Here is a 13,882-nt window from a genome sequence, read left to right on the forward strand (position 1 = left end):
GAGCTCTTCAGTGCAGTTCAACAGTCTGTGAACTGCGGGCTTCTGGCTTTAGGTGGTGCTGTATGGCCCTGCCATAGGACCTTATCTCCCTTAAGTGTCAGTAGCTCCACAAGTTGCAATCTTCTTCTGCCTTCTAGAAGGTCTTCCTGACCTAGTCTTTTTGGGCCATGTCTACACTTACAAGCAATATGATATCGTAAGGAAAGATCTGTAGAAACAAATTGGTGCTAGGACCCAGGGTCCACAAGATATGTATTTGGAACAAAGATGTTCTAGAGTGGAACACCTAGAGCATCTTGAACACTTTTGGAACAAAGGTGTTCTACAGTAGCTCTAATTTGGTCCCATGGACAGGATACCCATGAGTGGAATGAGCACAGCTTCCAATTTATTTTCATCCAAAAGGAAAAGTTTGCATTCTCTGAGACTGGTCTGTGATGCAAACCAATAAGTCAGGCAGAGTGGGAGGTCTGCTTCAAAAGTGCTCTCCTGATCTGACCTAAATCAGTAATGTAGATGCATTGAGGTGAATCTCTCCTAAGACAATTGTGAATAAAAAAAAAATTGTCATATGGCCTAAACCAATTTTGAACATCATTGTCCACCAATAGAACAATGGATCCATCAACAAATTTCGTACAACTCTTATTTTCTTCTGAGTTGTACAAATGCACCCAACTACAGAATGAGCAAAGGCTCATTTTATATCAGTTAGAGAATGTCTCCTTATGGTCTATTTTGTTGCTAAAAATGTGGGATTGGGATTGTAGAAGATAATGTTCTTACATTGTATGACAAATTCAGTACACCTTTAATGAGGAATTTCCAGTATTGTCAGAAAACACAACAATTGTATTGCAATTCTGCAACAACACTACCTCTTCTTCCATGTCTAAGTCAATTTTACCCCTTTTAAGAGAGGAAATAGGGGTTAGTTTTAAAGATAATTGATATTGCTAGCTTCAAATACAGCGTAAAACACATACTAATTAATCTAAAAGCAGTAAACTGAGATTCTCAGTGATTATGTAGGAATTCTGGTATTCCTAGTGTAATATCAGTTATTGTATTCAGCAAAACATGAGGAGGTTGAGGATTTTTCTTTTGTTAATCTTTTTCTTATTGCAAGATGCTCAGAAACATTTAAAGAGTTCTGCTCTATAAGCAGCGAGGGGTGCAGGTGCATACCTGAACTATACAATCTTTAAGCACATTTCCTGGCACAAATGTAATCCCAATACAAAATATGGAAATGATACTGAAGATAAAAACTGAATCTACTCTTTTGTCGATGTAGAGCTGAAGAAACCGCTAAGAACAGAGGAGGAAGAGCAAAAGAAGTTTGGGTAGAGATGAGCTGGAAGCAGGGCTTATAACTGATAATACACATTGCTCTATTTCTCTGTTTTGCCTCGTCTGATGACTGAGGTGAGTGTGATCAGCTCTGGAGATGAAACTAGAAACTCCAGCCCATGAGCAAACCTGAGACTTAACAAGACTGAGGAAAGTGGAGAGAGGGAAAAGCAAGAAACCCGATTGTCTGTCTTACCTACCCACCTGCCTTCAGCAGAACAGCTTATCAGGGCAAGAACTGCAAGTGCAGTCACCTATTTTATAGTAAGCATTACAAATTTAGCCAAGGGTTTTCCAGCAGCACCTGGCTGTCATTAAGCACTTGCCGAGTAAAATTTCCTTGGAATTTTAAGGAGAGTAATTTATCCTGCTGACAAAATAAAATTAAGTAGTAATCATTTCAAAACAAATGTAATAGAAAATGTTTTGGGTTTTGGTTTGGTTTGGTTTTTTCCCCCACTTTAAACCTTGATGACACATTTCAAATAGATTATAAATCTATTATTTTATGACTTGATAGAATGTGTTGACACGTACTTCAGGAAGGGTTAAGTCCTTTCTTTGTTTGAGGCCTTAGCAAGTTTGAAACATAATTTTAAGAAGTATAATGTCATTACAAGACATTTTAATGTGATGACTTAGGGGTTTTGATTTGTCAGAAAAGGATTACTGGCATTGAAAATTTGCATACCGTACTGAAGGATGAAACCCACAAGCGTAATACGAATTAGTTATATCCTCAAAGTGCATTCATGATAGGGTTTAAAGTAAACTTAGTATTACAACAGTTTAAAAGTCCTAGAGACAGCCATCGATAGAAAATGTGTAGAATATGGTCAGTAATGTCAGGACTCTTGTCAGCGAACTGAGTATTAATCATATATGAAGTCTGGGTTGCTCCTGTGTGTACTTTAAATTTAAGAACATGCTGTTGTGCACTGTTGAATTCAGGAATCTGAGCTACCAGCATTCCCATATAGAGAAATTATTTCATATTTCATAGGCAGATTACCAGCTGAAACTTCTTGGAATATAATATTTTTTAAGCCTTACTATACTGAAGTATTGTGAACTACATGCTAGTATATACTTTTACATTGATGAATTGAGAATCTTATAGCTTTAACTGAATTTTGAAGACTTTTTTTTTAATCTAAAAAATCTGCAGTCCTCCACTGAAAACTACCATTCCTGGAGCTGTTAATGTAGAACACTGCAGAACTTTTTTTCTTAGGAAGAAATTGAGGATCAGTTATTAATCCTGCTTTGGTTACTGGTTGCTTCTCAAGGAAATTATTTTTGAAACACACCTGTCTATCCTTATCCAAAACTTGTTGGAGAAAATGGAGAACCTCCCATTGATCTCCTCCCTTTTGTAATCTTGTCTTCGGTGTTGAATTGCTTAAACAAGAAGTTTTCCCTTTTGAGCCAATTGATGAGTCTGCTCAAGTTATTGAACCACTTCTTCAACTACAACATAATGACATACTCTTCGTGTTCCCCTATACAAGGCTTGTACATGAAAAAGAGAGAGACAAGGTTGTAACTCACAAAGTATAATCGAGGATAGGAGAGGTCGTGACGCAGCAGAGCATCTCAGAGCTTAGAGCCTGGTAAACAGATGTAGAGTTGAACTTCTAATGGTAACGGCAGTTCACGTGTTTGGAAGGAAGCCTAGAAGGTTGCAAACCAGACGGAAAGATAATTGAACCATAACTAAGTGTACTGGTTTGTCTGGGATAGAGTTAAATTTCTTCATAGTACTTTGTATGGTGCTATGTTTTGGATTTGTGATCAAAACACTGTTGATACACAGGGATTATTGCTGAGTCGTGCTTGCACAGTGTCCAGGCCTTTTCTGGTCCTCAAACTGCCCTGCCAGCGAGGAGGCTGGGGGTGCACAAGAAGTTGGGGGGGGCACACGGCTGGCTGACCCCACCTGTCCAAAGGGATATTCCACACCATACGACGTCCTGTTCAGCAGTAAAAGCTGGGGGAAAGGAGGAGGAAGGGGTGGGATGTTCGGAGTTACAGGTTTGTCTTCCCAAGTACCCATTATGCGTGATGGAGCCCTGCTTTCCTGGAGATGGCTGAACACCTGCCTGCTGATGGGAAATAGTGAATGAATTCCTTACTTTGCTTTGCTTGTGCGTGCAGCTTTTGCTTTACCTATTAAACTGTCTTTACCTCAACCCACGAGTTTTTGCACTTTTACCCTTCCAATTCTTTCCCCCATCCCACCAGGGGGGAGTGAGCGAGCGGCTGGGTGGTGCTGAGCTGCCCACCGAGGTTAAACCATGACACTAAGGCAAAGCTTGGCAAGACTAACATGCAGGAGGCAAGCAAGCTGAAGTCTTGATCTACTCGGTAAATGAGACTCACTAACAGTTTTATACAGGCTGCAGCAATATAGACAAGCTAACTTTTTCCCTAGCTAAGCCTGGAAACATAGAATACCCTTGGCTAGAGAGAGCCCTTTTGTTTCCATGCACACTTACTTAGATGTGGAAGCTGTAAGACACACTGAGTCTCTTAGCAGGGCTGAGTTTTGCTATTCAGCCTCCCAGACTGATCTCACTCTCTCCAGCAGACTCAGGTCTTTCTGCATGTGCCTATGTAGACGTGTCGGGAAAACACATTTGATCTTCACCAGGTTCTCAGCTAGAAAGAATAAGCCTGTCTTTGTGGACTTATATCGATAGGGTTTTATTGCAAGGACTACCTTCCTCCTTACAATTACAAGGGAATACTGCAACAGGACCCTGCTGTTCTATTGCTTAATGCTATTCTGCTGTTTCTACAATGAATGCTAAATTCATTGCTCTGTCAGGAAGCCCTGTTCTCTCAAGCGGCTCTGGCTCTCCCGATTTTCTCCCTCTATCATATATAGGCTGTCTGTCTGAAATCTGTAATCACAATAGCAGATGAAAAAAGTCCCAAACCCTGCATTACAGTTTAGACAGACTGTGTCATTAGCACCTTGGGTCAATGCTCTGTGCTAAAATATGTAATTTTCTTTGTGCATGCTCAGACTGTCACCATCTTCAGTGTGGGATTTCAGTTCAATATCTGAGCTTTTTTTTTTACAAGGGTGCACATGACACAGCTGCTTCTCTGCAGCAAAGCTCGTTCTGAACAGGGTGCGGTATTTAAATGAACAAACATTTTGGATCTCAGGCTAGCACAGAGAGGCTGTATGAATGTTTGCATGGCTAATGAGAAGAGCATCATGGCCCTAAGGGCACCAATAGCCTTAACTACCCTGAATAACTTCATTTGGGCCCCCCACCATATGCTCTGTGCAAGGGCCTAGGAGTCCTGTTAAACCTGGGTCCCAGGCCCCAAAGCCTTGCCTGAGCTCACTGTGGGGGAGCAGCAGGAAGGGGGGCTGCCCCACACAGCAGGGATGGGACGGGGTGCAGGGTGGCTCCATTATGGACCTTGCCAACAGGCAGGATAGGGCTGGTGGCAGCAACAGGTCCTGCCAGACCAGGGACAACCAGAAGAGCACAAGGGGACAAGGGTGGCCTGGGTCACTCCATCAGGGGACTGGGGTTAGGGCTGGGCACAGGTGCTCAGTGGGGTCAGGTGAGGCTGCTCAGGGCGGAGGAGGTCATTTCATGGCCTCAGGACCCTGACAAATAGCTACATATTGCTCATTTTCTCTGCAAACGATTTCTCCAGTTAACTACTTTTACTGTTTAAAAGTCGCATACAGGATGCATTCTCATCTTCGTGATGAGTGTTGTACCATCAGAGATGACTGCTCCACATGGAACCTAATGATTGCAATACAGAGGAAAGGGCGTAAGAGCAGCTAACCAACTTAAGTAACCATAAGAAACATATTAGTAAAGTTTGATTTTGTCATGTCCCTTTTATATGTGTTTAAAATCATATTCTATTTCACAACTAGTCTTGATGCCACCAAAGTCAGCTGAAATTCAAAGGGGGAGATACAGACTTTAAAGATAGAACATCATAATGTAATGATACAATGTATAGACTTGATAATTTTATGGGCGGGGGAGAAAAGTTAAAATCTCTGTGGAACAGTATTGAAACAGGGTTCCCTCTGTAGGAAACTAAAAACAAAAGAACTTACATATTGAGAGGGCATAAGGTTTTCTTTACACTGAATTTATAATTTGAGCCAGAGCAATCTGAAGGCCTATTATCGCACTAACTTTATCACTGCTCTAAGCCAAATGTCCCATTTATTGTGCATACAGGAGACTGACCACAACCCAGGTTCAGCAGATTAGGGTTAGAGGAGATTTAATGAGTAATGAAAATAATGGTAACACAAGCCTGCCACCAATCACTGTAACTTATTTTATAAAATAAATATATTTAATTAATGCTTCCCTCACATCCATGTCTACAATACTCTTATTCCCCATCCAGTCCTACAAGAACAACCACACTTTAATTTTTTAATGGTTTTCCATATGTTATGAAGGGTAAGAGTTCAAAAATCCCGAGGAAACATACTACTAAAACGGAGTGGATTGTACTTCTGAGGCTCCCTCTACTTATTCTCTTTGAATAAAGAGATGGTTCATTCCTCTTTTACCAACATAAAGTTCACCATACAAAGTGGGGAAAAAAAAAATCATAATGTAACCTGGTCAAATTAGGGGTCCCTAGCTACCTCCAAGCCTAGCCACCAGATTGCCGGTGGCCCTAAGAAGGAGATGGAGCACTCGGGCTAGGGGAGCCGTGATGCACTGCCACCCCACGCCTGAGCCAGGCAGCAGTGAGGCTGAATGCTGGGGCACACTACAGGGACTATACACAGATTCTGTATATTAACTAAGTTTATTACATGCCTGCTACTGTGGGTTATTCAACATCATGATGGACCTTCAGTCAGGTGTTCTCCCATATTCTTTTATATACCGTACAATGCCTACCTGAGTGGCTGTGGGAAGGCCGTAGCCTGCTGCTTTAGATATGCGTATTTTGTTGCACAGCAACAGCTACCATCCCAAAGTACAGCTATCTTTTCCATCCCTCTGTCTCACAAATTTATCAGTTAGGACTGATTGAAACTCAGCAAATGTAGCTGGCAGTGGCAAACCAACAGTGAAGCAGAAAATGAAACGGGGCTCATAGGGAAAATTTTATTATTGCAAAGGGTGACCATAGCTCACACAAAATCGTAAACAAGTATCTTAGGCCCCAACTTGCTGCATGACAGTAAAATGAGCTGCTCAGTTCAAGCAGTTTGAAGAGCCAGGAATAAGCTGTTGTCGTTTCATTTTACTATGCCTTGTAAATTTGTCAAGCCTGTATTTCCCAGCAGACCACACAACCCATTTTATAGAACGATGGAGCTTCCCAGGAAGCCGGGCACAGCCTGGCCTGCCCTGTTCTGCTACACATTCTTTGGATTTTCACCAGCAATGCATGTCATTGACATTGAGTCCTTTTACAAGAAATTAATGCACTGACCCCCCCCCTCCAGCAGTTGGAAACACTCCTGGTTAACGGCCCCAGTTGCTGGCAAGGCTTGTGCTGGACTGCAACACACACTGATGTTTTTCTCCCTGCTACCTCCAGTCTGCTACTCACAGTACAGACTCTGCTCTGCACTGTGTTACCAGTTTGTTGCATCCATATTAAAGACTAGATTGCCTGAATTCTCCATCATTATATTCCAAATCCACCTTTTATGCAAAACCAAGATTTTAATTTTAGTTTAAATAAACACTAAGCCATTTAATCAAATAACTATTTTTAGTCTGGTTACAATGATACTTACACAGTTCAAATGAAACACAGTTAAAAATTACATATACACGAACTTCCTAGAACCTACCCCTTTCTCTGGTACTGTGCTTACCCTCGCACCGCCCCTCTGGGTATGAAGGTTGATGGCTTCAGGCCGTGGGCAGGGAGTTACAGCACAGTCAGCATCTCCTCTCTGGCAGGAGCGGGAGGTTGATTCTTCTTTCTCAACCCAGGATCTGTGGTTGGGGTCATTTCTATGTTTGGTAACAGCATCTACACTTTGCTCTTTCTTCCTTGGTCCGTGATACCACGTTACAGCCACATTTGTGTGTTTAACATATATTATATACTAATTGTTTGTTCTCTTTGCTTACCACTAGAACTGGTTTTACCCAGCTGCCAAGGTTGCTTTCCTCTGATAACCAATAATTGACCAGTGCTGAGCTGTTCATAGTTGTGGGTCTGCTGATATGATCCTGTGCCTGCGCTTTAAAGCTCCTGCTCTGATTCCATGCCTGTAGTCCTTTATGCTGCATTTTATTTGAGGGTCACAGCTAATTCATTCTACACATAATAACTGCTTGCTATTGCTATGTGTTAAGTACAGATAACAATAAGTGTTATGTCACACAGTTGTACAAGGCTAAGCAAACACTAAAACAAGGTCAGTAATGGTTACCTGGTCATTAGCTAATTACTGTTACAACGAAACAAGCTAAAACAAAACTTCCAGGAAACCAAAACAAGCTCAGAAATTCCAGAAATGCTTTTTGGTACAAACAGAGAAGAGAAGCGTCTAGCTCACCCCCCTTCCTCTGAATAGAAAAAAAGAGCTAGGGGAGATAGAAATAATCAGTCCCCAAAGGGCTCAGAGCTCCAGCATTCCCCAGGAGTAGAAAGACACTTGCACATGCAGTAGGATCAGCTGGAGAAAGAAATTCTGCGGATGTTGAGAGAGCAGGACAGGATTTCTCTCTCTATTAAAATTAGATTGGAAGAGCTTAAAATCGTGTAGAAAAGTCACTTGGCCTTTCTCACCAGTGATATTCACTGCAATACAATATATGAAGTCCAGGTCAACCCCTCCCAGGCCAAGAAGCCGCTGGTTAAATTAGTGGCTGCTGTGTTGTTTCTAGGTCTCTGAAAGATCCTGGTGCTTATGGCCCATCAATGTGACTGGCAATGAAACCCCAGGGCTTTTCATAACAGATGCTTCCTGTTCCCTCTAGAAAGGGAAATGGTGGATTAAGCTTTAGTCTGGAAGGGAAGGTCAGGCCTTGCTCACTCCTAATTCTTCTGTCGATCCATTTCAAAACGGGTTCATGTTGGGCACTCCAAGAGGCTGGGTTCCCAAAGCCCCTTTGCTACTCCTGTACCAAGTTTGAACAGTGCAGTTGCTTGATGCTTGGAAAACACCTTTTTCTGTTCTTTTTCAGTGTCTGAATATTATGTAGAGTTGAGTAAATCTCAGTACCTTCCTGGCAAGACTCAGGGAGGCTGCCTGATCTTTTCATAATCATTTAAAGGCGCTCCAGAAGATAGGTCAGACAGGCCCATATTGCTGTACCTCCTGTAGGAACACCATGCTAGGTGTCATGCTGCGCTCTTACATTTCTCAGTTGCTAAAAGAGCTGGTAGCAGGTCCTACCTTTTAGCTACACATGATAAAACATATCGGGTTCAACGCATCTCCAGTCTAGCTCTGTAGCAGAGCTGACAGAAGAGAGGAAAAGGGTTTCACAGGAAGCTTTGAAATTTAAAATTCTTAGCTTACAAAGTGGAGCAATTTTACATTCACTTTGTTTTGTTTTGTGAGAGATTTTTATCTTGAAAGCTTTTTCTTAGTTATTCAATTTTTTTATCTTCTTTTTATTTCCCTTTCATCTTTTCACCACTGGTGACTGGCATGGTGATGAAAAACACACTTCATTAATTTGGGGATTTTCTAACAACAAACCCCCAAACATTTTGATGAAATAAGACCTTATTATTATTTCTATTTTTTTTAAAGAAATAAACCTATTCTGTTGATTTACTGGCATGCTCCTGGGGATTCAATTTGAAATGTGAACAAAACAAAGAATCCAGGGTGAGAAATAAGAAATCATGCTTATGTACTTGGTACAAGGTTTTCCAGCTCTTCCATTTGAAATCAGTTGCTGGTGGCCATTTCTGCTTGCTGTTATCTCCTTTGACCCTTTCTTAACCTCCAGTTTTCCTCTTACTGATACAACTAAGAGAGACCTTTCAAATTCAAGCACTCATGTGGCACTTATTGTGTCATGGCTACTATACATGAGCATAAATACATATATTTAGACTTAGTACTCACTCTCAAAGCTCATTATTTTCTAAATTAGGCTCCTTCAGGCTCTGTTCCAACTCTAAACTCCCAGCTGCAGCAACCATTGCATAGCACATTAGTCAACCCTCCTTTGCTTTTGGATTCCAAAGGAAAAATTAGTCACTACAACAAACCTACAGTTGCTCAAACTGGAGATTACACACAGAGGTTCCTGTTGCCCTCCTTTTGTTTTTCTCTCAGGGCATGTCAAGACTGCTAACTAATTTTCTAGGAATAGAATTAATTGCATGGGTCAGAGAAAAGTCTCTCAAATCTATTTTCCATATGATGGGGAAAGCTTCTCTGTAAATAGCAGAGGGCCCACATCCTTCTGTTGCCAGATCAGAGGACTTTGAGAAGCCTTCAATATAGATAAGTTTCACATATTATCAAGCTTTCCAGGAAAACAAAGCATGGCCCCATATAGTAGCAATCTACACAGTAGCAGAATGCAAGGTTTTAAGTCTGGGTGGAAAGGATATTTTTGAAACTCTTGCGTCAAAGGCTACAATGAAGAGTAAATTTCAGATGGTTTTCTGACAAATCCATGTTTTTAGGCTTTCCCCATGGCTATACACCATTTTCTGACTGGAAAATTAAAACATGATCTCACTGGACACAACTGAAGGTAATTTGCCCTACCTTCAAATGCCAAATTTTAAGGAACATAGATCCCCAAGTATCTTTATAAGTAGAGGAAAAGGGAGAACAACATGATAAAGAAAATTCTATAAAAGAAACTGAGCAGGTTAAATCAAAATCAGTGTTGGAAATTGGCTCAAGCTAGTCATTGCAAATCAGATTCATCTCTTGTATAGGCATTCAGCATCCTCAGCTCTTCTACCAAACCTATTCATATAATAATTTGCTTACAGATCCAGCTAGAGAAAACATGCCACAGGACTGCTCCACTCCAGAGAGAGCTACTTTTGCAGATCCCCCTGCAATGTGCAGCTAACCGGTTCAGTGCAGGCACTCAACCTGCCCTTGAGTCACATGTGAATGACATTAAGACACTACCATAGCCTAACCCAAGAGAAGCCAGCTGGGAAACACCAGGCAAATCAAGTTTCTTTCCCTACTGAACTAAAACATCATTATCAAACCAAAGCTCACTACAAAACTAGAGACTGACACATTTATTCCTATGCAGTTCACACACACACCCTATGAACAGCGACAAGCTCTAGTCACGTATCCAGCCAAACTTGGACAAATTTCAAGCACAGCAGCAAAAATTAGGAGACAGAATTATGGATAAACTTAGATTTAAATTTATGTATACTGAAATGTCTACAGCTGTATTATCACCTTCCCTCTTAGTTTTCTGTCCCACTAAGCCTTTTCAAATGCCCCAGGCAGAGTTTGGCATCAGGCCATAGCCTGATGCGTAATGGAAGAACTTCATAGCTATCTGCGCGCTACCAGTTGCAACACTGGGGCCTTGGTGCTGGAAAATGGAAACAGCATTTCTGTGTATAAAATGATGAAAATGAAATTGACCCATAGGTGCCTCAGATGAGCAAAATGCAGAAAAACAAAACATCACGAGCAGAACTCCTGTGATCTTAGGAAATCACCTGCAGACTTTTTATAGAAATTTTTATCTCGATTGCATCCGTTAAGACTTGTTCTTCGCATCTCTTGCACAACGTTCCTTCTGCTTAAAAAGAAGCAAATGGCTTTTCACTGTCCCTTAAAGGAGCTGTGACTCTCACTCCAGACTGAGGTGCTCAGGGAGGGGGGGAAGAAATCTGTTTTCCATGAAATACATACCTACAAGAAAAGTGATAAAAGAGTGTGGTTGTGGAAAGCCAAGTCTGTATATTCACCATGGAAACAGCAGTTATAAGAAACATGGTGATGGGAGGAATATCAACTATCCCTTCAGTCTGATATTTCCAGCATGCAGACATAGCAAACTGTAGGCTGCTCCTCAGGCAGCTTGATACAGTTTTATTACCTTGGTAGTTATGAGTCATTTCTGGCTGCTGCTTTTGAAATGTCCTAGGTATCCTTTACTATATTCAGGAAATATGAGGAGTGAAATGGAGAGGAGAAAACAAGGGTGGAAAGAGCTCTCAACTTACGCTGGACTCCCACCTCATTTTTGTGAGGCCAGCAGTAGCCGTGATGCACATTTCATTTACTCATCTGCCTGCTTCTTTACACCCTGGCACAGGCACACAGTATAGGGACGGAGAGGGACTTCTTTGGAGACCCCCTGGAGACAAAGCAGTGTAGACCTTACTCTGGTGTTCTACTTTTTGAAGTTTTTTGTTTCATCCATATCAGGAAAAGCTTGAAATTAAAAGCACCTCTGAGCTCTAAGAAAGCTCACTCTAAGTTGCAAATCCAAATTTTAGCACAGGGTTCCCTTTCCAGACCTGTCACTACTTCTGTAATTGTCTTCTCTCTGTTCTTTGCCTTTTTCAGTTTCCTTTCCTTTTGATGCCCCATTCCCCTTCAGTCGCCACTCTCTCACTTCATTATTCCGTTCTTTTTGCTACCAAAGCTGTAGTGGAAGCACCCCGATCTCCCTTCTCCTCCCTACTGACGTGAACAAAACCCCGGCCAAGCCAAGAAACCATTTTTGCCACAGGAAAGAGACACACATGCTGAATGCAGTCTGTTAGCACTAGACTCCGCAAAACAGAGATGATTCACGCTTCGGAGGAATTAGCAGCACTTGATGACCTGCCCATAATAAGAATGCCAAGGGGTTTGGCTGCTTCCAGTGTTCAGGTAAATGCTGCTCTTCCAGTCACTTGCAGCACTGCTGTTCAGGAGGGTTGGTCACTCCTTGTGGAGCCACCTTCAGCTGGAGAAAGAGCCCAGCACAGATACGAATGTGTGCTACCAATAGAGGAAATTTTTACTGCTCTGGTCTTTTGTCATGGCCCTGGCTTCCTTCTAGTTTCCACAGAATATTGTTGATCAATATATTAGGGAATGAGCTAGCATAGGAGCTTTTCAGTGTTTATCTCCAGCAGCACCCGTTTGTTTTTCACAGGGAGTTGCTAACGAAGCGTTGCCAGTAGCAGATATGCGTGGGAATTTCACACTCTCAGACAGATGAAAAGTGCAACCAGGAAGTTTCTGTCCTTCAGAAATGATTACTTAGTCCCCAGCTTACCACATTCTCCTGAAGGTAAAGCCTTGACTCCTGGGGCTAGCCAAGCTTTTCTTAGTGTTGGATTTAAAGGCTATATAAGTAACTATTGCTTTCCTACATCTTTTGCTGATTTCTTGGCACTTGGGAATGGTTTGGTCTCCAGAATAGTATGAGCATTCCCTAAGCTAGACTGTCTTTTAGCACCATCCCCTAGACGCTGCTAAAAGAGACTGAATGCTCACCAAAGATCAGTGCCTCCAGCACGCTTGGGAGGCAGTACGGGGAAGGAAACGGCCAAGGTTAGAGCTCTGCACCAACGAGTTATTTCTTTTGTTCTAGGAAAATCCTAGTGTTCTTTGGTATATTTGCATATCAAAACCATTTCTAGAAAGGAAACGCTAGGAACAGCTCACCAGTTTTTTTTAAAGGTAACCCAGACCATTGCCAATTCCCACTTACCTGATGTCAACTTTGCCCTAAGGATAGGCTGAAGTTAGAGCAAAGCAGAGAGCAATCTCCTTCATCAGCTGCCACAGTTCCCACAGAAAAGATGTTTTTGATACATAAATGTCTCTGAAGGCTAAAAACTTGCCCACAGGCAAAGGAAAAAATATATTGGACTACGCTTTAAAACCACAGCTATTACATGATACTTCAGCAAAGGTATACTCAAATACTGTAGGGTATTTTGTTTGCTTAGTTTGATCAAGAGCGATGCTGATGATGGAGTATGACTCTCTGCCTTAGCTGGATCCAGATTGCAGCTGAGTCATCAAAACCACTAAGAATTCATGCTGTAACCATGCAAACTTCACAAACTGACCTTTAATTGGAAAATCCCTCTGCTGCTATGTCTTTTCTACATGAAGTAATGATTTTTCCTGTTACCACTCTTCTAAGCAGAATAAGATTCAAAGGATTTATTTTTTGAGAGGACACGGTGGTCTGTATTATGCAATCAAAACAAACCTAAAGAAATGTTATTGATTCACTGAATCTTATTTTAAATGTAAAATTCGAACTTCCTGGATTGACTTTTATGGAGAAATATTCTTGTCTAAGTACACAATGGTTATAACTAGTAAAATGTAGCCACTTTGAGCATGATGGCATCTCTTATATTGTATGCTTTTAATTCATGCTAACCAGCCACGTACATTGGATACGAGCTGTTAACTTAAAAAAAAAAAAAAAGGGAATTCAGAATTGCTCAGAAGCCTTCAGTATGATTTTGGAACTTACAGGAGAAACATTATGACAAGAACAAGGGACTTTCTCTCCTGATACAAAGGGGTATTAAAGCTCATGATATAACTTGATGAGAATTTCCTGCA

This window comes from Calonectris borealis, chromosome 4 (genome assembly GCF_964195595.1).
Source record: "Calonectris borealis chromosome 4, bCalBor7.hap1.2, whole genome shotgun sequence".
NCBI lineage: Eukaryota > Metazoa > Chordata > Aves > Procellariiformes > Procellariidae > Calonectris > Calonectris borealis.